Below are 24,147 nucleotides of genomic sequence, written 5' to 3' on the forward strand. Positions count from 1 at the left end.
GGGGCTCACAGTCTTAATCTCCATTTTACAGATGAGGTAACTGAGGTACAGAGAAGTTAAGTGACTTGCCCGAAGTCACACAGCTGACAATTGGCAGAGCTGGGATTTGAACCCATGACCTCTGACAACAAAACCCGTGCTCTTTCCACTGAGCCACACTCTTCCCTAGGGAAGCAGCATAGGGGCATGGGAATCAGAGCTTCTGGGTTCTAATCCCAGCTCTGCCACTTGTCTACTGTGACCGTGGGCAAGTCACTTCACTTCTCCGTGCCTCAGTTTCCACTACTGTAAAATGGGGATCCTCCCTTCTGCTTAGACTGTGAGTCCTATGTGGTACCAGGACTGTGTTTGACATGATTAACTTGTATCTACCCAGGACCTATAACAGTGATTGACACATAATGAAGAGTACACGTAAATGAATACAGAGTACACATAAATACTAAGGGTAACTTTGGAATCACACAAGAGAGTAGTGAACACAAGCTGGGGAGGGCACTCTCAATAAAGAAGACTTTTATATATGTTTTTACATCTTGTAAGCATTAGAAATCACAACAGCTCCTGAAGTCAACCCTTTCTTTCAAATTTAACAACTACCACCCTGGTGGTACAAGCTGTAATAATATTGCAGATAGGCTACTGAACTAGCTTCCTTACTGGTCTCCCCGCTTATCCCTTCTAGTCTCTTTCCTGTCCAATCTATGACCCACAAAGCAGCAAATATATCATTTTGTCATTCTGCAAATCTTTCCTCTTCTCCAAACCCTCCCCTGGCTTTGTATTGTCCCCTTACATTTACCCAAACCTCTTCACAAGCAGCTTCAAAGCTCTTTACCAACACATCCCTCCTGATATATCTGCTCTTTTCACCTGCTACTTCCCAGTTGATTCCCTTCATTCCTCCAAAACCAACCGTCTAGACACCTGTCTACATGTTTTGTTTTGTTGTCTGTCTCCCCCTTCTAGATTGTAAGCTCATTGTTGGGTATGGACTGTTTCTATACATTGCCGACTTGTACTTCCCAAGAGCTTAGTACAGTGCTCTGCACACAGTAAGCGCTCAATAAATATGATTGAATGAATGAACTACCATCCCTATTTGGATGATTCCCAAATCTACCCCCCCAGCCCCAAGAAGAGCTGCAGCCCTTCTCTGCAGTCTCACATTTCCTCTTGCCTTCAGGAAATTTCTACCTGGGTGTCCCACTGGCACCTCAAATTTAACACGTACAAAACAGAACTACTCAATTCCCTGCACTGTCCCAAACCCTGTCCTTCATCTCCCTTTAGGTACCTTCACTATCCTGTCTCAAGCCCATAACCTTGACTTTATCCTAGATTCAGCTCTCTCATTCAGCTTGCTTTGAAATTTTGTGTTGGTTCTCCCTTCACAACATCTCCAGAATCTGCCCTTTCCTCTAACTAAACTGCTACCATGCTGATTCAAGTACACATCATTTATCACCTTGATTACTGCAACAGCCTCTTTGCTGGCCTGTTTGCATGCTGTCATTCCCCTCTCCAGCCCATATTTCTCTCAGCTACCCAGATCAGTTTTCTGAATAACCATTTAGTACTGATTTCCTCATTCCTCAAAAGTTCTGATGGTTGCCATCCACTTCCACAACAGAAATTCTTCATGATAGGGTTTAAGGTATTTGATATCCTACCTAACCTCACTCATCATCATCATTCCTGTTGTTATGCGCCCTCTCAGGCTCGCACCTGGAGAGTTTCCAGTACTCTACCAGTCTCAGGCACAGGACGGAGAGTCAAGCAGAGGCCTACCCATTCCATTCCTAGCTTGGACAGTGGCTAGCGAGTGAAAGGCAATCTGCTACAAGTCAAAACTCACCAACGCTGCGCAGCAGCGGCATGGGAGAGAGTTGAGGGCAGAGACAAGTTTACTGCGTCATAGGCAGCAATGGTAAACCACTTCTGAATTTTTACCAAGAAAACTCTATACAACCCGCGCATCAAGCAAAAACTCCTCACTCTCGGCCTCAAGGCTCTCCATCACCTCTCCCCCTCCTACCTCACCTCCCTTCTCTCCTTCTACAGCCCAGCCTGTACCCTCCACTCCTCTGCCGCTAATTTCCTCACTGCACTTTGTCCTCGCCTCTCCTGCCGTTGACTCCCAGCCCATGTCCTCCCCCTGGCCTGGAATGCCCTCCCTCTTCACATCTGCCAAGCTAGCTCTCTTCCTCCCTTCAAAGCCCTACTGAGAGCTCACTTCCTCCAAGTGGCCTTCCCAGACTGAGCCCCCTTTTTCCTCTCCTCCTTCCCATCCCCCCTGCCCTACCTCCTTCCCCTCCCCACAGCACTTGTATATATTTGTACAGATTTATTACTCTATTTACTATTCTATTTTTTAATGATATGCATATAGCTATAATTCTACTTGACGATTTTGACAACTGTCTACATTCATTCATACAACCGTATTTACTGAGCGCTTACTGTGTGTACAGCACTGTACTTAGTGCTTGGGAAGTACAAGTCGGCAACATATAGAGACAGTCCCTACCCAACAAGGGACTCACAGTCTAGAAGGGGGAGACAGACAACAAACAAAGCATGAATGAATGAATGATGGGAGACTCCATCATTATCATTTCTTTGCTTAATACTCTGATCATAAGCGCTTAGTACAGTGCTCTGCACACAGTAAGTGCTCAATAAATACGATTGAATCTACTGCAACACAACTCACACTCCACTCCTCTGGCATCAACCTACTTTCTGTACCTTGAGCTCATCTAGCCCACTAATGACCACTTGCCCAGAATCTCTCTTGGGTCTGGGGCACCCTCTCCCTTCAATATCTGAGAGTCCAGCACTCTCCCCATCTTCAAAATGCTCCTAATATCACTTCTCCTCCAAGAGGCCCTCCCTTATTTGCCCTCCTCTCTGTGTTGACTATGAACTTGACTGTGTTCTCCTTAAACACTTTGAAATGCACTCCAGCCCCACAGTAATCAATCAATGGTATTTATTGAGTACTATGTGCACAACACTGTACTAAGCACTTAGTGTTTATATAAATACCCAATATGCTACAGTTTCTTCTAATAATAATCTATTTTAATGTTTATCTCCCCCACAGACTGTAAGCTCCTTGTAAGCAAGGATCATATCTACTAACTCTTGTTGTGTTGTATTTTCCCAAGTGCTTAGTACAGTGCTCTGTATACAGTAAGCATTCGAGTACTACCGTTGATTGATTGTACCTCACTCTCAACTCTCTCACCTCCTTCCCCTCACTTATGCTATTCCCCTGCCCTTCCCAGATCAGAAAAGACACCACCATTACCATTACTAGTGAAAATAATAATAACAATAATATTTGTTAAGTGCTTACTACATGCCAGGCATTGTACTAAGTGCCAGGGTGGATACAAACAAATCGAGTTGGCATAGTCCCTGTCCCATGTGGGGCTCACAGTCTCAATCCCTATTTTATAGATGAGGTGACAGGCACAGAGACATGAAATGATAATAATAAGAAGAATTATAATAGTGATAGTATTTGTTAAGCGCTGACAGGCACAGAGACACGAAATGATAATAATAATAATTATTATAATAGTGATAGTATTTGTTAAGCGCTTACTAAGTGCCAAGCACTGTTCTAAGCGCTGGGGTAGATATAAGGTAATCAGGTTGACCCATGAGAGGCTCACAGTCTGAATCCCCGTTTTACAGATGAGGTAGCTAAGGCACAGAGAAGTTAAGGGAATTGCCCAAAGTCACACCATGGCGGAGCCAGGATTAGAACACACACCCTCTGACTCCTAAGCCCATGCTCTTTCCACTAAGCCACACAGCTTCTCTGACTTGCCCAGTGACTTGCCCAAGGTCACACGGCAATCAAGTGGTGGAACTGGGATTAGAAGCCATGAACATCTGACTTCCAAGCCCAAGCTCGATACTCTACACCACACTATGTGATTTGGTCTCATTTACGCCTCAGTCATTTCACTCTCACTCATACTGCCAGTCTAGGGCATAATTTCCAAGAACAGCATGATGAAGGGGAAAGAGTATGAGCCTGGGAGTTTAAGGACTTGGTTTTTATCACAGGTTTTACACTTTACTGTGTCTTTGGGCAAGTCATTTAACTGCTCTGTGCCTCTCTTTCCTCATCTAATGGTGATTCAATACCTGTTCTTCCTCCTACTCTTAGTGTGAGCCTCATGTGGTACAGGAACTGTTTATGACCTGAATAACTTGTACAAATAACTTGTTGAGCATTGAACAAACCGTGCTTGGGAAAGAACAACACAACAGAGTTGCTAGGCACAGTTCCTGCCCTCAAGGAGCTTAAATGTACTTTACTGTTTCACTTATCACTAATCTATTTTAAAATCTGTCTCTGCTTGTAGAATGTAAGTTTCTTGTGGCATGGATCACATTAATCAACCCTTTCCCATGTGTTTGGTAGAGTGGTCTCTGCACAGTAAAAGCTCAATAAATTACAATGACTGATTGACAGAGGGGTTGACAGCTATTAAAATAAATTATAGAGGGGAAAAAGTAGAGTATAAAGATATGTACATAAGTGCTGTTGGGCCGGGGTAACTATCAAACTTCCTAAGGGGAACACAGTCAAGTGCATAGGCCTCAGAGAGGTGAGGACAGGCAGGGGAAACAAAAGCTCAGCCAGGAAATGCTTCTTGGAGGGGACTTGATTACAGTTGCTTTTTTTTTTTTTTTTTTTTTTTTTAATGGTACTAAGTACTTACTATGTGCCAGTCACTGTACTTAGCTCAGGGGTAGATAATCAGGTTGGACACAGTCAGTGGGGCTCACATGGGGCTTACAGTGTTAGTCCCATTTTACAGATGAGGTAACTGAGGCACAGAGAAGTGAAGTGATGTGCCCGAGGCCACAGAAAAGACTAGTGGCAGAGCCAGGATTAGATCACCCATCCTTCTGATTTGCAGGCCCGTGATCTATCCAATAGGCCATGATGAGTTTCTATTTTTCAAGGGTTTTGATGTGAGATGGTTGGTAGATATGAAGGATAGAAAGGAGTTCCAGGCCAGAGGGAGGATATGAGTAAGGGTCAGTGGCAAGAGAGATGAGATGGAGGTACAAAGAATATGTAGGTGTTAGAAGAACAGTATGTTCCAAGCATTATTATGCTGTCATCTCCAAGAGACCTTCCCCAATTAAGCCCTCTTTTCCTCAACCCCCTCTCCCCTCTGTGTCATCTATGAACTTAAATCTGTGGGTATTTGATATTCACCTCACCCTAGGGCCACAGCATCTATGTACATATCTATAAATTATTTACATATATATATATTATATATATTATATATATAATTATTTATATATTTATATATATATTAATGTCTGTTTTCCCCTGTAAACTTTAAGCTTATTGTGGGCAGGGAACATGTCTACCTACTCTGTTGCATTGTACTCTCCCAAGTGCTTAGTACAGTGCTCTGCACAAAGTAAGACCTTAATAAATACCACTGATTGACTGGATTGAGCGGGAGAGCTGATTCAGTGCCGTATAGGTAAAGGTCTCTCTATTTAATGCAGAGGTGGATGGGCAACCTTTGGAGGAATTTGAGTAGAAGGGTAATATGGACAGAACAGTTTTTTCAGAAAAAGGATCTGGGCAGCAGAATGAAGTATGGGGAAAGACAGGAAAAAGGGAAGTGCAGACTGGAGAAAGAAAATTTAAAAAGAGTCCATTGTTTGCCCCCGATATGACTCAAATGACTCCTGTCAAGGATCCTTATGAAAGTCTGAAGTGATCACCAATGGTCATATTAAATCTATGCACGGCCCCTGGTCCCAAAGTATGGCCTTGGAAGTCAAAAGGACCTGGGTTCTAATTCTGCCTCCACCATTTGTCTGCTGTGTTACTTTGGGTAAGTCACATAACTTATCTGTGCCTCAATTCCTTCAACTGTAAAATGGGGATGAAGACTTTGAGCCCCATTTAGGGCATGGGCTGTGTACAACCCGATTAGCTTGTGTCTACCCCTGCACTTAGAAGAGTGCCTGGCACATAGTAAACGCTTAACAAATACCAAAAAAAAAAAAAAGAGTGAGAGAGAAACAGATTGGGTTGTACAGGTAATTGCTTCTGATCCACTTCACAGATGGCAGGACTCAGCATAAACCCCAAGAATGAACAGCAGTTATATGCTTCCAGCCAAGATTACTATGAATGGTTAGAATAGAGAGATCTCTTTCCCCTATACCCCTTCTCAAGTTGCCTGTCTCCCCCTTCTAATAATAATAATAATGATGATATTAGTCCCTTCCCCACAGCACCTGTATATTTATTTACTTTACTTGGACAGATTAATTCTATTTATTTCATCTTGTTAATACGTTCGGTTTGGTTGCCTGTCTCCCCCTTCTAATATCTTCCTCCCTTCAAGGCCCTACTGAGAGCTCACCTCCTCCAGGAGGCCTTCCCAGACTGAGCCCCTTCCTTCCTCTCCCCCTCCTCCCCCTCTCCATATCCCCCCATCTTACCTCCTTCTCTTCCCCACAGCACCTGTATATATGGATATATGTTTGTACATATTTATTACTCTATTCATTTATTCATTATTTATTTTACTTGTTCATATCTATTCCATTTATTTATTTTGTTAGTATGTTTGGTTTTGTTCTCTGTCTCCCCGTTTTAGACTGTGAGCCCACTGTTGGGTAGGGACTGTCTCTATATGTTGCCAACTTGTACTTCCCAAGCACTTAGTACAATGCTCTGCACACAGTAAGCGCTCAATAAATACGATTGATTGATTGATTGCCTCATCCCAAACCATTATTGTATCTCAACAAATTACCATACAAGCTGCCTGCTCTCTCCCACAGTTCCAGGACACGTTTTCCAGTAGAAACTAACCCCAAGCAGAATAAACAGTGATAAAGAAGTGTCCTCGGTTCTGCGTGAATTACAGAAATGAAAACTAAATGACTAGGGATAAACAGCACCAAAGAACACAGGATGTGCTCTCTGAGAAACGATCTTTAATGGAGTTGCCTTTAAATGTACCTGCATGGGGTAATGCTAAATACCACAAAGTCTCTGACACATATCATAATCTAAAATGCATTAATATTAAAAGAGAAACCAGCAGTGGAGCAAAGGCAAAAATGTAAACCTATGAAAAGAAATACATGTTCAGTAAATTCAATCTACAACAGGATCTCTTGCCAGTGAGCTAACCGACTTCACCCGTCGTTCAGGGAGGGCGGGAAGCTGCTTCTCAGTGAAGTGCTCTGACTAATTCAGCCCAAATTTTACATGAGCCTAGTCACACTGGAACTGCATTCATTCAATTGTATTTATTGAGTGCTCACTGTGTGCAGAGCACTGTACTAAGTGCTTGGGAAGTACAAGTTGGCAACATATAGAGACGGTCACTACACAACAGTGGGCTCACAGTCTAGAAGAGTGGGCTCACACAAGGTTTGTGGCTGTACAAACCTTGCAGCCAGGGAGCACCTTTGTCAGGAAGTCTTCCCTGCTGCTCTAGGCTGATGGTTGCAGAATGGAAAGCAACATCTTGAAGCAGTTTCAAAAGATGCTTCCTCACTGCAACAACAACTCTCTCCTCGACCCCCTCCAGTCTGGCTTCCGTCCCCTTCATTCCACGGAAACTGCGCTCTCAAAGGTCACCAATGACCTCCTGCTTGCCAAATCCAACGGTTCATACTCTGTCCTAATCCTCCTCGACCTCTCAGCTGCCTTTGACACTGTGGACCACCCCCTTCTCCTCAACACGTTATCTGACCTTGGCTTCACAGACTCCGTCCTCTCCTGGTTCTCCTCTTATCTCTCCGGTCGTTCTTTCTCAGTCTCTTTTGCAGGCTCCTCCTCCCCCTCCCATCCTCTTACTGTGGGGGTTCCCCAAGGTTCAGTGCTTGGTCCCCTTCTGTTCTCAATATACACTCACTCCCTTGGTGACCTCATTCGCTCCCACGGCTTCAACTATCATCTCTACACTGATGACACCCAGATCTACATCTCTGCCCCTGCTCTCTCCCCCTCCCTCCAGGCTCGCATCTCCTCCTGCCTTCAGGACATCTCCATCTGGATGTCCGCCCGCCACCTAAAGCTCGACATGTCGAAGACTGAGCTCCTTGTCTTCCCTCCCAAACCTTGTCCTCTCCCTGACTTTCCCATCTCTGTTGACGGCACTACCATCCTTCCCGTCTCACAAGCCCGCAACCTTGGTGTCATCCTCGACTCCGCTCTCTCATTCACCCCTCACATCCAAGCCGTCACCAAAACCTGCCGGTCTCAGCTCCGCAACATTGCCAAGATCCGCCCTTTCCTCTCCATCCAAACCGCTACCCTGCTAATTCAAGCTCTCATCCTATCCCGTCTGGACTACTGCACTAGCCTTCTCTCTGATCTCCCATCCTCGTGTCTCTCTCCACTTCAATCCATACTTCATGCTGCTGCCCGGATTATCTTTGTCCAGAAACGCTCTGGACATATTACTCCCCTCCTCAAAAACCTCCAATGGCTACCGATCAATCTGCACATCAGGCAGAAACTCCTCACCCTGGGCTTCAAGGCTCTCCATCACCTCGCCCCCTCCTACCTCACCTCCCTTCTCTCCTTCTACTGCCCAGCCCGCACCCTCCGCTCCTCCACCACTAATCTCCTCACTGTACCTCGCTCTCGCCTGTCCCGCCATCGACCCCCGGCCTACGTCATCCCCCGGGCCTGGAATGCCCTCCCTCTGCCCATCCGCCAAGCTAGCTCTCTTCCTCCCTTCAAGGCCCTGCTGAGAGCTCACCTCCTCCAGGAGGCCTTCCCAGACCGAGCCCCTTCTTTCCTCTCCCCCTCGTCCCCCTCTCCATCCCCCCGTCTTACCTCCTTCCCTTCCCCACAGCACCTGTATATATGTATATATGGTTGTACATATTTATTACTCTATTTATTTATTTATTTATTTATTTTACTTGTACATTTCTATCCTACTTATTTTATTTTGTTGGTATGTTTGGTTCTGTTCTCTGTCTCCCCCTTTTAGACTGTGAGCCCACTGTTGGGTAGGGACTGTCTCTATGTGATGCCAATTTGTACATCCCAAGCGCTTAGTACATTGCTCTGCACATAGTAAGCGCTCAATAAATACGATTGATTGATTGATTGATTTATCTGCAAGCAGGCACATTGGGTGTTTCAATTACTGAGCACTTTGAGCAAACCTGTCTGCCCTCCTTAACAAGCAGCAGGCACAGTAAGATGAGGTTTTTTTTCATCGTCTTGAAGATGATGTTTAAAGAATAAAAAGTATACCCACAACAGAACTGCAGGGCCATGGGGGTGGAGGGGTTGGGATTTGGGGGAGTAAGTATGCAGTCAGCATAAAATGCATCCTAGGTGATTAATCAAGCAAAAACAAAAAAGCCCCACAGAAACACATGGCTCTGTTACATCAATCTCATTCATGTGTGCATTTCCATGATCATATTGTTATTTCATCAACACAATCAAAGACATAAATCTTCATTCTACAAAATTTATCACTAACATGGGAGGAGGTCACTTTACCTGCTGCATTGTCTAAACAAATCCATTAAGGGATTTTGAGATTAATCATAGCGCTGCCTTTCTGTTTGGATAAGCATATTTCCTTTATTGCATTTGTCATATTATCTTACTAAAGATACCTGACGCTTCCACAATGATGTTTAACTCCAAAATTAGTCTGTATTGTTGCACTTACACCCAATTTTTTTTTTTAAAGAAAAGTGTGGGTGAATGTGCTGGAAGCCATTTCAATAATGTCTGTTGTACCTCTGTTGCTGTCTTTCCTGCTTCATTCAAGGTTCCGCTTCACACCTATCATTCTGTCTCCCATTTGTAATGTAGAGTGCAACCTGATGTTGCTCCATACACAGTTTTTCCTGAATTTTTCAAAAACCTATTTTGATTTTCCCAATCTAATTTATCTTCCAATTACCCATCATAATTTTTCATGAACACTAGAGAGAGACAACACTGAGATTTGCTTGGGTCAATCGAGAGGATGTTGTGGTTGCCAAGGTGGCTGCCACAATCCTGCGGTGGTGATTCCTTTTAAAAATACACAAAAACCAAAATTAAAATGTAAATCCAATCAAAGGGAGTGAGAAGTGGACATCCCCGGGCTGAAGAAAACTCCACATGACAATAGGTCTTTCACTAGTGACAAATGGCTGTCACTACATTTTGTTGATATTTAAGATTTTCAGAAAATTTTACGTCCTTCTTTCTGGGCAATATTTTTTAGAGTCAGCAACCACTGGCTGAGTTTGAGTTTCCTTCACCCAGTCTGTAGCCCTTCATCTTTCCTGTAAGTTCATGGAAAAAAATATGCTTTAGTAAGGTCTCTGAAGATAATTTCCATGTGTTTTCATAATATAACCACCCAGGGAAGAGGTCTACCAACTCTGTTGTATTGTACTCTCTCAAAGCTTAGAACAGTGCTCTGCACACGAAAAGCTTTGAATAAATTTCACTGATCAGTAACCCATTTTTTTCTGAAGAAAAAGTAATAGGTAAAAACCTTAGTCAAATGAGTTTATCAAGTGTGTACGTTGACTTTTAAACACGACTGCATAAACACATTGTCTCTCTGTAAAACAAACTGCATCATTTACTCTCCATTAAAATAACAAATCTTCTCTACTCAAGTGATCTATTTTTATAATTCAGTCTTATTCAGTTTCTCATTTTATACTGACTTTAATACCAAAGCTATCACAGAATTCCAAGGGGCACCAAATCCATGTTCCCTCCTCAAGGCAGGTGACAGTCAATCCCAGGCTTGAAAATAAGATAAGAGAATCAATCAGCCCTTGGCATACTTTCCTTTCCTTGTCTGAAACAAAGGGATGATACATTTGATAGCAAGGAAAATCAGGAGACTAAAATAGTTCAATATTAGTGCTGTGAGTAATGTTTCATTTAAATGTACCATCAGTATTTTTTGAACACCTACTGTGTACAGAGCACTGCACTGGAATGAATGCTGTACTGGAGCGGACTCAATCTGTGCCCTCAAGGAGTATTCAATAAATATTTTATTAAATGAGTGAACGAATTGCTTGTATCTTGTTTCCCAGACTGTTTCCTGTTCTGTACCTTTGTCAATCAATGCCACTTATTATCGTTTTTACACTTGGCTGGGAAGGTGGTGCGGCAAGCCCTGAGGGACTCTCAAAAGCCAGCAACCTTGGCGCTATCCTCGATTCATCTCCCTCATTCAACCTATATATTCAGTCTGTCACTAACTCCTGTCCGTTAAACCTTCATGACATTATTAAAATCCACACTTTGTGATCCGTCCAAACTGTTACCATGTTAATCCAAGAATTTATCCTACCACATCTTGACTACTTCATCAGCCTCCTTGCTGAACTCCCTGCTTCGTATACCATCTCCAGTCCATACTTCACTCTGCTGCCCAGAACATTTTTCTATAAAAATATTCAGTCTGTGGTTTCCCATGCCTCAAGAACCACCAGTGGTTGTCCATCCACCTCCCCATCAAACAGAAACTCATCGCCATTGGCTTTAAAGCACTCAATAACCTTGCCCCCTCCTATGTTACGTCCTAATTTCCTACTACAAGCCAGCCCACACACTTCAACCACCAATGCCAACCTAATCACTGTATCTCGATCTTGACTATCCCACTGACAACCTCTCACCCACATCCTGTCTCTGGCCTAGTCACTCTCCCTCTTCATAGTAGCCAGACTGTCACTTTCCCGACCTTTAGAGTCTTACTGAAGGCACAACTCAAAGAGCATAGACCTAAGAGTCAGAGTACCAGGGTTCTAATCCTGACACCTCCACAAGCCTGCTATGTGAGCTTGGGCAACATACTAGACTTCTCTGTGCCTCTGTTGCCTCATCTGTAAAATGGGGATTAAGACTGTGATACCCATGTGGGATGCGGATCATGTCCAACCTCATCATCTTTTATCTACCCCAGCATTTAAAACAGTGTCTGGCACACAGTAAAACCTTAATACCACAAAAAATTTTTTTTAAAAAATGGAAATTAGAATTTCACCAAGTATTAGAGGTGAACAATAGTGACAAATTGAAATTGACATCAGTGTTTAAGGATCTTGGAACAGGGAGGTTTAGTGGTTTGAAGAGGGAAGGGATTTCATTAATCTCCCCCTGACAAACTACTTTTCTCTTTAAATTCACCAGACCACCACCCTCCCCATCCCTGAAGCCTTAAATTCTGGCATCATTTTCAATCTCTCCTAATCATTTATCTCTTTATTTTGGTCACTGGCAATGAAATATTTAATGGGGAGAAATGGGTTTAGCTGCAAGATGAAAATTTCAGTTTTAGGAGTGTCAGAGGTGCCAGTGAACCATCCATGAGGAGATGTCCTGGATAGAATAACAAATACATTGAATAGCAGGAGGTTGGGGCTGGCATCTGTAGAGAGGGGGAATTCAAACCACTTGAGAATATGAGCTCCCTGAAAGAGTGAGGTTAGTCAATGAGTCAATCCTATTTACTGAGCACTTACTATGTGCACAGCACTGTACTAAGCACTTGGGAGAATACAACTATAAACAGACACATTCCCTGTATACAATGAGTTTACAATCTAGAGAGAGAGCCAGGCCCAGCCATCCCAGAAGTCACTCTTCCCACTCCCACTAGCAGGGGCCCGTGAAAAGCTTAAGGGAGCCAAAACTGAGCATAGGAATTAGACATGGACGCTGTCCCTGGAGGGACTCACAATCTGCTCTTGCAACCCTGCCCATTCCCTAAGTAAGCAGAATTTGGATTATCATTTAGAGTCCGGCAGATTGTTGACCTATTCGCCAACATAAAAATCCACACTAGATAGAAAGAGAAAATGCAGGTTCATTAATTTAATTTCATTTCTTGCCCTTGCATTGCCCATGTTGTATAGCTGTTTGCCCTCCTGAATGAATATGCCTGCTCCTGTAACGACTACTAGGTAGGGATTTTTCTTTAATGCTGCTGACTATAGGGGTGCGTAATAACGGTGATATGTCACTGCCGATGATTGGGAAAGGTCAACATTTCAAGCATGGGCTACGGAGCTCAGATTCATGCTACTAAGTACTATAATTGTTTGGGTTTTAGGGCACAATCAAAAGAAAAAAGAAGCCTCCAATTATAAATAAGCTTGATGGCACCCAATCCTTTTTTCCCCCATTTTAATTGAAATGCCTGCTTCTCCTTCTCTTCCCGAAGACACTGCACAATGACTCACCACTAACTGAAGGGATTCAAGATTGCTCTATAGCATACAGGGTACTCTTTCAAGAGATGCACTGTTCATGGATCACCTGACTTCAATTATTTTCCAGTGAGTAAGAAATAAATGACTGGATAGTGCTGCAACCCTAGGTCCCCAGACTATAGTTCAGGCGAGCAAGGGGAGCAAATTATTGGAGTTGTCTTTGGTGCATTCCTTTATCTTACTAACCTGGGTTGTAAGGGTATACAGTGATCCACAAACCTTTTTTGTGTGTGCAAGGTAAGTGGATTTCTTAAGCCTAGATAAAAAGATAAGCTTCAGAGTCGATAGCTTCTGTCCAGTCCTTTCTCCGTTTGACCAGGTTTCTAATTACCAAGTAAATGCCTGTGGAGTGCTAACAGATAAAGCTGACAGAAGGATACTTTCAGATAAGACTATAGGTGGTTATTTTTTGGTATGTTTGGCTAAGATAGCATTTGGGTACATAACATTCATTGATATTAGTGTCTAAAAGATTAGAATCTGGGCAATGATCATACTGTACTCAAGGTATAAACCAGTGAAGTTTTCTTTGTTTTTTTTCCTCCCCAACTCATCCTGGTTTTCTCCTTACATTAAAGATAAAAATGACAATGTTTAAAGAATATTGGAGTAATAGACCCAGACAGAGAGAGACATATACAGACAATGTTGGACCTATATCTATTTCTAATTGGAACTCAGAGCCAGGATATAACAAAGCTAAAGCATCATGATAAATGGACCCCACTCCAAAGCTATAAATTACTTTCCAGTGGTAACTCACATGGTCCTTATTTCTGATTACAACAGCAGCATTATTGTTTCTGCAGTGTATACAAAAGCAATAAAGACCACACTGAATTATTCTTGGAGTTATAGCTAACTGTGAAGACTACTGATACACAGCTTTCCTTGGTAAACAGTAAATGGCAAATAATACCATTTTTGTTTGGATGATGCAGGTGAATGGAAGCATCATTAAGTTCTGCTAATGAATCGTCCTACTATGCATACTGGGAATAAATGTTTGAACTCAATGCTATATCTATGTCTGAAGAAATACCATTATTTGTTAACAAATGTGTTCCATTTAGGCTGTATTTTTGAATGAATGCTAAAAACAAACTTACATTGGGTCTCTTATGTGAGAATAATTCAGTGCATTCTCTGGCAACGTTTCATTGTAATTTGAGTAAATGTACAATTATAGGGGTATATTTTTAAATAGCAAAACCTTTAGTGCTACATTACTGTTTCAATGTAATGTACTACAGGCTCAAACCTGAGAGCAGAGGTGCATTGCTTTAAGAAACGTGGGAACTCAGTAGAGGGAAGTTGAGCAACATCAGAAACAATGGTCCAGGATTGATGGAAGCAGTGGAGAAAGGGGACACCTTTCCTGCAGATTCCTGCACTAAAGCTTCCTCCAAGGCTGTACAAGTGGACCTTGGAATCCTACTACTCCTTGATTTTTGAGAGAGAGTGGTGATTTCCTTTAACCCCAATGTTCCCTTGTCTGAACATGCATTCTTCCAGGATTCCAACTTGACTTCTGATCCCACTAAATTATCCATATCCCTTTTCAGGAGAGGGGTGACTAGCCTTGAACAGAGGCTTTGGGAAGATCTTGATGCCAAGAGGGAGCTGGGAAACAACACTATATTCTACAAACATAAAAACATTTCAGTATGACATAGAGTTATTGTTAATTGCCCACACTGTGGAGTTTATTTGGAGGACATACTGTTCTTTTAAGCTCCACATGCACACATGGAAAAAATTGCACAGATAGAAATGTCATCGTTGAACCTGCAGGTCAGATTGTTTGATCAATCTCTCTGCTCAGGCAACGTAACTATCTCAATTAAATATAGTGAAAACACCTAGATTGTGGTTAACAGTCGTTTTTCTGAAGCAGTACTATTTTTCTTCTACCTTAAGCAATATCTATTGAATTGTCTCAGCACAAGCCTAAAAGACAAAAATACATGCTCTTAATGACTTTGTCTCCTTGTCTCCAGAGAATCCCTGACAAGCCTGCTACTTACACAGGGCAGGTTTTAAGAAGCAGCGTGGCTCAGTGGAAAGAGCACGGGCTTGGGAGTCGGAGGTCATGGGTTCTAATCCCAGCTCCGCCACTTATCAACAGTGTGACTTTGGGCGAGTCACACAACTTCTCTGTGCCTCAGTTACCACATCTGTAAAATGGAGATTAAGATTGTGAGCTCCACATGGGACAACCTGTTCACCTTGTATCCTCTCAGCACTTAGAACAGTGCTTTGCATGTAGTAAGCACTTAACAAATACCATCATTATTATTATTATTTAGAGGCTATCAGCGGGCTCAGTGGATCAACAAACAAACCACAGACTATTGTGGTTTTAGCTTAAGTCCCACTAAAATGTAAGCTCCTTCCACTAGGCTGTAAGTTCCTTGAGGGTAGGGACTGTTTCTACCTATTCTATTGTATTTTGCTCTCCCAAGTGCTTAGTACAGTGTTCTGCACACAGCAAGCGCTCAATAAATTTCACTCATTGATTGAATCATAAGGTATCAGTTGGGTTTGATTGCACTGGAGTTGGCCAAGGCATCACTGGAATTGGTCATACACAGGCTCAACAACCCTGGGTTTAGCAGTTCATTCCCTAACACTATTTTTGTCACTGGAATCAATGACAATGATAGAGACATGTGACAAGTTATTATAGATTTAAAATGTGAACTTCATCACTTTGGATACCGCATACCTCTTCAATCATTAAACACCGCATATCAGGAAACCTCGTAGTTTATATCCTCAAAAACCCCACTGCTCTAAAGAGTGAATGCTCTCTCAGGTTGCCTGACTCACTCAGAGGCAAATTTGGAACCAACTATCACTGAATGAGATTCTGATTCTGGATGAACAGTTCTTTTCCTGCAATTTAAGTCCTGTTTCTGAAAAGTGACACCCAGGAGAGGATACAAGAAATAGGAGGGGGAAGGGAAAAAGAAAGCTTTGATCTTTTATTCTTCTACTCTTTGAAGTTCAGGGCATCACCACAACTTTTCAGAACAACTTCTTAACATAAGTCCTTCTAGGTCTAATACTCAGAGTGGCCTAATGGAAAGAGTCTGTTCTAAACAGAAATTGTGCTCTTCTAGGTCCTCTGCATGGTACTAAACACTCTACTGGAACAGTGCTCCTCACTTTTGGCTTTAAAAAACTCAATCACCTTGACCCTTCTTACCTTACCTCTTGACTTTTTATTACAACCCAGTCTGCACACTTCAATTCTCTAATGCCAACAAATTCATTGTACCTCAGTCTTGTCTTTCTCACTGCCAACCCCTTGTCCATGTCCTTCCCTTGGCTTGGAACTCCCTCTTCCTTCATATCCGAGAGATGATCATTCTCCCTACCTTCAAAGCCGTACTGAAGGAACATCCATAAGAGGTCTTCACTTACTAAGCCCTCATTTCCTCTTCTCCCACTTCCTTCTGCATCACCCTTGCACTTAAATTTGCACACTTTATTCCCCACACCCTCATCCCCACAGCACTTGGGCTTTTAACCGTAATTTATCTGTATACATTGTCTGTCTCCCCATCTATACTGTAAGCCCTTTGTGGACAGGGAACTTGTTTACCAACTCTTTTATATTGTACTCTCCATATCACTTAGAACAGGGCTCTGCACACAGTAAGTGTTCAGTAAATACAACCATTAGATTGATTATTGGAATATGATAGAGTGAAAGCATGAAAAATGAGGGAGGCCCCTGCTTGAATAGAAATTGTTCTGTGGGGAAAATCAAATGACTTTATTAATAAGAAGGTTCTGGTATACTATGATTCGCTGCCTCATCTCATACAATTAAAAGGGTCATTCAGAGGCTAAAAAAGCACATCAGGCAGCATCCATGCAACTTCTTAATAACACAATGCACGCCCAATGAATTCAATAATTGATTAATTAGGAATGAGGCACTGCTGTTTCAGCTTCCTTAAATATGGTAAATTAATCCTAAATAAGTGGTCTGTCACCCAGTTTAAAAGAAATCTCCAATGCCACTAGCTAGAAGTATCCTGCTACTTGGGTCTGAGGAACTAAAAATGGACTTAAAATCATCATTTGGACATGAGGAATAAGAGATAAAGCTGCCCCAAAAACGGTCTATGGCAGATGTGAGGGGTACTAAATAATAATAACGGTATTTGTTAAGCACTTACTATGTGCAAAGTACTGTTCTAAGCACTGAGCACGGTTCTAAGTGCTGAGCACTGTTCTAAACAACGAGCACTGGGGGGGAGCAGTTGCTGAGGGTGAAAGAATTGCCTGGGTGTTGGCTGTCCGCAGTCATCAGAATTTTGCAATGGCTCTAATCTACAGGGTAGATTACTCCTCTCCCCCTCTTCAAAGCCTTACTGAAGGCACATCTCCTACAAGAAGACTTCCCTAAATCCTCTGCTCCCCTCCTCCCATTTCTTTCTACATCACCCTGACTTGCTCCCTTCATTCATCCTCCTTTCCAGCCCCACAACACATATATGTATCTGTAATTTATTTATTTATGTATATTAATGTCTCCCCCCAGCCCCAGCCCCGCTAGGCTGTGAGCTTGTTGTGGGCAGGGAATGTGTCTATTTATTGTTACATTGTACTCTCCCAGGCACGTAGTACAGTGCTTATAGAGCACAGTAAGTGCTCTATAAATATGACTGAATGAATGAATGAGTAGGTTGTTCCTTACAGCCATTACACCAGCCCTCATTTAGCACCCCTGATAGGCTTTGAAAAATCTAATAGAGAATGATGAGACCAATTTAGTTCTCCATAGAACTTTTCATATGTTCCCAGTCAAAGAGGAATCAGCTGAGCTAATGCAGACTCTTCCCATGATAATATGGACCCTTTAAAGAGGGAGGAAAAACAGCTCAGCACACTTGCAGCAATTTCTTCTACATTAATACCATAGCAAAAATGATAACTTCCACAGAAGAGATCCTATTTGGGAGAGTTGTCCAGTCAGAGGCTCTGCCATGAGCAAGGTTTTTAGGGTAAGGGGAAAGAAAAAGTTCCATAACCCTCTCCATCAATCTATCAATGGTATTTACTGAGTGATTACTGTACGCAGAGCACTTGGGAGGTCACAGTAGTTGCATTTCCCTTGAAAAAACTGTATCGGAGAGTCTGTGAAATCTCATATGACAGTCTCTGTCAAATGAATATATGAGAAGAAGCAGGAATGATTACATTATTTAAAAGCAGGGATTGCCAAAGGGGTAGTGAAAATAGCCAGGGGAAGGGAAAGAGACCAGCTGGACTAAGTCAGGGCTAAAAGATGTATAGCCCCTTCTTTCCTTGAATGAGGTTGCTGTCAGTAGCCATCTCTGATCAGAGCAACCCTAACAACAGACTGAACAGATTTAATGGACTTTGCATTCTTCATGGCATAGAAGAAAGTACATGGGCTTCGGAGTCAGAAGGTCCTGGGTTCTAATCCGAATCCACCACTTGCCTTCTGTGTGACCTTGGACATGTCACTTAACTTCTCTGTGCCTCATTTACCTCCTCTGTAAAATGGGGATTGAGACTGTGAGCCCCACATGGGACAAGGGACTGTGCCCAACTTGATTTGCTTGTATCCACCTCAGCATTTAATACAGTGCCTGAAATATAGTAAGTGCTTAACAAATACCATAATAATAATAATTCTTAACAGTTCTAACTACATCTGACTTGCTAGCCAACAAAGGGGCATTTTTTGTTCCAAGAGCTTTTTCTCATTTTAAATGATAGAACTCTCAGTATTACATTAAGCATTATGTTGAACCAGTGTACATGAGAAGATTTTTCTGCATCAATTTGTCTTTGGGTGTAAGAATTGGGTATGAGTTCAGGCTAAGGAGCTGTTCCAAGTCAGGATGCTGTAAGTTGCCTCTAGCTACACTTCACTGCCAGCTGCTTACACTCTAAGGTCTGCCTAGATCTCCCCAGGCTCAGCAGGGGTATGACAGTAAGTGCTCAATAAATATGATTGAATAAATGAATGAAGGAAAGATAAAGATGAAGGATGGAAATGTTCCAGCTGTGGCTAATCAGGTAGTCATTTGACCTCAGAATTCCCTGTGCTAGTTGGGGAGTGGAATTCATGATCACGGTATTTGTTAAGCACTTACTATGTGCTAGGCACTGTACTAAGCCCTGTGGTGGATACAAGCAAATTGGATTGGACACAGTCCCTGTCCCATGTGGGGCTCAGTCCCAATCCCCACTTTACAGATGAGGTAACTGAAGCCCAGAAAAGTGAAGTGACTTGCCCAAGGTATCACAGCAGATAAGTGGCAAGAGGCACAGATCTTCAGACTTGTCTTATGCAGATTTGGACAAATCCCTTTTACAGACATTGTATGTGGCCCTCAAATATGTGGGTTCTAATCCTGGCTCTACCACTTGTTTGCTGTGCAACCTTGGGCAAGTCAATTCAATTATCTGTGCCTCAGTTACCTCATCTGTAAAATGGGGATTAAAACTGTGAACCCCATGTGGGACAGGAACTGCATCCAACTTGATTAGTTCATATCTACCCCAACACTTAGGACAGTGCTTGACACAGAGGAAGCAGTTAAAAACCATTATAATCATTATTATTATTATAATTGTCTCAAATGACAATGATCTCTGATAGGCATTGTTTTCTTAGATGGATTGTCTGCTGTGCCTAACCATGTCTTGCTGCCAAGTGATGGGGAATGAATTAGGGAACCCAAGACATCTCTTCCTCCTCAAACTGAAAAGTGGAGGAATGTCAAATGAAAAGGTCTATTAAAAAGCCATCTAGTTTCTCTTATTGACAGCATAAGAGTGTTCAGCTCAGCACATCCCAGATCCTGAGTGATATGTCCATTTGGGACTGTTACTTATGTACAAGTAGGTGCACATTTTATGGATGTGGAAAAGGAAACAAAAAAAGGTTTAAAGGTAAGTATAGTAGGAAAAACATACCAATTATGTAAAAATGCATCTATGTGCTTAATACATCATTAAAACATCTTAGAGGTAATGTCTCATTAAAATTAAATCCTTATCTGCTAAAAACAGTAAAGCATTTGTTTGAGTTTGTACTAATTAAATTTAGCAAATTCCAATAGATTAGGAAAGCATCCAGCAAGGAAAGCAAATCTTTTGTGATGTCTTTTCTCCTTCCTCTGCTGATGGTTACTTGAGGTTTAAGAATAGATCTGGACCTCTGAAAGTCAAAGATATGCAGCTGTAAAGGGGGGACTCTGGGCCTAATACTTCATGGAAATAGGGCATAAGGCTAAAACACCCTACACTCCATGGGCAACATAAAATGATGCGAATGAAACTGGGAAGCTGTGGGGGAAAGGAAGGGAATACAGCAAATCCAGGAAGCAGCAGGAGCAACTGAGGGGTGAAGAAATCCAAGGAAAGAACTGGGAGCTGGGAGGGGAGGGGAGAGGTGAAGAGAGGAGGAGAGGGAAAGGGAGAAAGAGATGAAAAGGAACATTTGGAGGGGAGAAAGGAATTAGTGCCAGTAAAAGATCTGACCATGGGGAACCAGCAGTGCTGACCTCTTCTCAGTTGCTGCTTTTGCCTGGTTAGGGAGAGGCTGGGGAGCCACACTCCTGCTCCTCCACATTCATTCATTCAATCATATTTATTGATCACTTACTGTGTGTGGAACACTGTTTTAAGCGCTTAGGGGAGTACAGTACAATAATAAACAGATATTCCCTGCCCACAACGAGCTTACTCGAGAGCTCCCCAAAGCTTTGTCATCTGGCCCTCTGGCCTCTTCTCTGGAGGGAAAGGAGCAGCAGGAAAGTGGATAAGCATATATAAGCACTGTAGTAACTGATAATTATAGAAAAATCCTTGCTGCACTCTTTCAGGAGTAGGGCCTCATGCAATATTTCACTGAGGAACCTTGCTGAGGCAGACAGACTAAAACAAGACCTGCAGTGAAGGTCTTTGAAATATAATCACCCTAAGTAGAAACCAGAAAAATCTGTATTAGAAAATATTTGCCTCCTGCTGTAGCTTCTAAGCTGAAAGACCTAGAGAAAATGAAAAATCTGACAGAAAACCACTTCCCTGCACTGGTCAAATTACTAATAATTCAGTGATGCTCTTAGTATCCGGGTGGACAATAAACAGATATAGTACTTCTAGGCCAAGGTACTCAAGACAGGGACCTCGGGGACAAGCTCAGCATTCCCAGACCCTTTTCAAAGACCAAAACTGAACAAAAAAAATTCTACCAGTTGTCATATCTAACAATATAGCAAACCCTAGGTAAGCACGCCCAAAATTCAAGACCAGCATTTAATGAGGGTAACATTTATTTGAAAATGATATTACATGTGATTTTCCTCGGGGGAATATAATCCCTTTATTTTAAGTATAAACTCGGAAAAGATCAAATCCTAGTGGTCATACCAATTGCTCTGCAGTTTATAACCCCATCTCCTTACCTAATAGCAGCAGAATATTTTATTATTATTAACGATAATAATAATAATAATAATTGTTGTATTTGTTAAGTGCTCACTATGTGCCAGGCATTGTACGAAGTGGTGGTGTAGGTATAAGCAAATCAGGTTGGACACAGTTCATGTCTCACATGGGCCTCACAGTCTTAGTCCTCATTTTACAGATGAGGTAACTGAGGCACAGAGAAATGAATTGACTTGCCCAAGCTCACACAGCAGACAAGTGGCAGAGCTGGGATTACAACCCAGGTGCTTCTGACACCTAGGTCCATGCTCTATCCACTAGGAAACAGTGCTTCGTTTAAGGAGGAGTTCTAATTATCTGGAGATTTTTGTAAATGAAAAAAAATTTCCTAAGTCTTGTCTACCTTTATCTCCAAGATGACTTGCTCATTGTAAACTCAGTGTGGGCAGGGAACATGCCTACCAACTCTGTTGTTTTGTACTCCCCCAAGCACACAGTGCTCTGCCCTCACTAAACATTCAAAGTCAACCGATAGAAACTATACTGTGAGTATGCCTAACATACTTTTCTTCAGGAGATGAGAGATATTTTCAGATTCGGGAACTACTACTTAATGCTGAACAATTTTTAATTCAATACTTTCGATAAAGAAGTCACCAATTAAAGGTTAAGATTGAATAGAAGTCTAACAACTTTTTTTCCCTAAAAATCTCTATTTAGGATTAAGTAGCCCCAACAAAATTACACACAGAGAATATGCATCACATTTCAGAGGGGAAAAAAAGAGAGGGTTTAACATTCAAGAACTGTGAACCAATAGAAAATTATTTTCTACAAAAGGAACAAAACTCAGGGATATGATTTTTTTTGTTTAGTCTAAGATGGACCACTGAAAACAGGTACACACTGAATGTTCAGTTCCTTCAAATGCGGCTTGCTTTAATGGATCGAAATTGAAGTGACATATAATACAGTTCACAGTTTTGACAGGTTCTCTTCATTGGTGGATTTTTTTTTTAACAGCACAGTCATTTTCAAATAGGAGGAGAATTTTCTGTTCTGGCACCAACAGTTATTTCCTGTTAGTTTATCTCTTTCAAGACAGGTTTGTGATAATGTAAGAGCCCTATAATCTTTGATACCTTAGTATCTTGCTCCAGCAGAAATTCAGGCCTGAAAGTTGTATGTCATCCACTAGAGATCAAATCCAGTACTTCAAATTTATGCTTCTCATCCATATGGCTGTCAGAAAAAGTGTGATCCCCAGGAAGCACTAATTTTATTAATGCCCCTTTTAAAGCAAATTAAAAGCTCTGGAAACCATAACTGGTGAATAAAACAATTAGCCATAAAATGTATTTAACTATATCCTTGAAGAGCAAGTAAGCAAATGTCCCAAGATTGGTTAATTCTGCCAGTTAAAGCAACAATAGGTATTTACTGAATACCTTTTGCTTTCAGAACAGTACACTAAGTTTTTGGGTGACAGATGATTCCTGCTCTCAAGTAGTTGATGATCTAATGGAGGAGACAGACAGAAATTATGTATAGTTAGTAGGAGGAAAAATGAAAAGGGAGTTTTAAAATGGTAGGAAACAATGGATAAGTAAATTGATAATAGAGTAGGTAAATCAATCTCCATGTAAATGCTTGAGGTCACTGTGTTGGGATGATATGACCTGAAAAGGGAGAAATTAATTGAGTAGTACCTCTAAGTTTCCTATGACTAGCCTGGTCAAGTTACCCTTATTCTGTCAATGGATGTGACCCTCACAGTTTTGACGGAGGCCAGAAATCACATTTACTAACTCCTGTTTATTGTCCTAAGTGATAAATTCAATGCTCTGCACAGCGTAAATGTTCAAGAACTACTTCCAATTGACTGACTGATATGTATCTCATCTCCTTTAACCCAAGTCCACCAAAAACACTGGTTCCATGACAGAGTAGAATTTAAGCCATATGCCTTCATTTTAGAGCAGAAATACATCACAGAGGATGCTGAACTGGATTTCCTTTCCTGCTCTTCTTTCATGTCACTGAATTACATTTGCACTTAAAATATCAGACATCAACAAGGGTGCACTAGTTTTCCTTCTTACATGCTCCTCCTCCTCAACATCATCATCATCATTAAAATAGAGAAATACTTTCATTCAATTCAACAGTATTTATTGAGCATTATGTGCGAAAGCACTGTATTAAGTGCTTGGGAGAGTATGGTATCACAACAGACACATTCCTGCCCAGAATAAGCTCACCATGAAGCTAGATAAGTCAGTGTGAGAATGTGGTCTTGAACAGCTCTTGTTATTCACTGGCTGAAAGCACAAATGCTACTAAGTGATTCTGTTAAGCTGCTGGACCCCTGTGTCCCCAGGCTACCCTTCTATTATACTTTATGGAAAA

At 41.9% G+C, this 24,147-nt stretch overlaps 1 protein-coding gene and 1 non-coding gene across 2 annotated transcripts in view; one reads left to right on the forward strand and one right to left on the reverse strand.

The window, feature by feature from the left end:
- Positions 1-24,147, reverse strand: part of UNC5D (unc-5 netrin receptor D) — a 558,705-nt gene that overhangs the window by 156,048 nt on the left and 378,510 nt on the right. The window lies entirely within an intron of this gene.
- Positions 1,711-1,848, forward strand: LOC119929083. Its single transcript, XR_005451225.1, has one exon. It is a non-coding gene; the product is annotated as a small nucleolar RNA SNORA7 (small nucleolar RNA).

The sequence above is a fragment of the Tachyglossus aculeatus genome, chromosome 5 (genome assembly GCF_015852505.1).
Source record: "Tachyglossus aculeatus isolate mTacAcu1 chromosome 5, mTacAcu1.pri, whole genome shotgun sequence".
Lineage (NCBI taxonomy): Eukaryota > Metazoa > Chordata > Mammalia > Monotremata > Tachyglossidae > Tachyglossus > Tachyglossus aculeatus.